Source organism: Arachis stenosperma, chromosome 9, assembly GCF_014773155.1.
Source record: "Arachis stenosperma cultivar V10309 chromosome 9, arast.V10309.gnm1.PFL2, whole genome shotgun sequence".
Classification (NCBI taxonomy): domain Eukaryota; kingdom Viridiplantae; phylum Streptophyta; class Magnoliopsida; order Fabales; family Fabaceae; genus Arachis; species Arachis stenosperma.
The window spans coordinates 103,624,954-103,625,667 of NC_080385.1; the positions used below are offsets into that span (position 1 = coordinate 103,624,954).

The following is a 714-nucleotide window of genomic DNA, read 5'->3' on the forward strand; positions in this document are numbered from 1 at the left end:
GAGCAAACAACTCTGAGCTTAAGCCTCAATTAGTTTCTCTAATGCAACAGAATTGCAAGTTCCATGGACTTCCATTGGAAGATCCTCATCAATTTTTAGCTGAATTCTTGCAAATCTGTGACACTGTCAAGACCAATGGGGTTGACCCTGAGGTCTACAGACTTATGCTATTCCCTTTTGCTGTAAGAGACAGAGCTAGGATATGGTTGGACTCACAACCTAAAGAAAGCCTGAACTTTTGGAAAAAGCTAGTTAATGCCTTCTTGGCAAAGTTCTTTCCACCTCAAAAATTGAGTAAGCTTAGAGTGGAAGTCCAAACCTTTAGACAGAAGGAAGATGAATCCATCTATGAAGCTTGGGAAAGATACAAACAATTGATCAGAAAGTGTCCTTCTGACATGCTTTCTGAATGGAGCATCATAGGTATCTTCTATGATGGTCTGTCTGAACTGTCCAAGATGTCATTGGACAGCTCTGCTGGAGGATCTCTTCATCTGAAGAAGACACCTGCAGAAGCTCAAGAACTCATTAAAATGGTTGCAAATAACCAATTCATGTACACTTCTGAAAGGAATCCTGTGAACAATGGGACAAATCAGAAGAAAGGAGTTCTTAAGATTGATACTTTGAATGCCATACTGGCTCAGAACAAAATATTGACTCAGCAAGTCAATATGATTTCTCAAAATCTGTTTGGAATGCAAGCTGCACCAG

General features: G+C 39.9%; 1 non-coding gene across 1 annotated transcript; it reads right to left on the reverse strand.

Moving 5' to 3' along the window:
• Window positions 1–296: 296 nt before the first annotated feature.
• On the reverse strand, window positions 297–404 carry LOC130952171 (small nucleolar RNA R71). Its single transcript, XR_009074351.1, has one exon. It is a non-coding gene; the product is annotated as a small nucleolar RNA R71 (small nucleolar RNA).
• Between the last annotated feature and the right edge of the window lie 310 nt (window positions 405–714).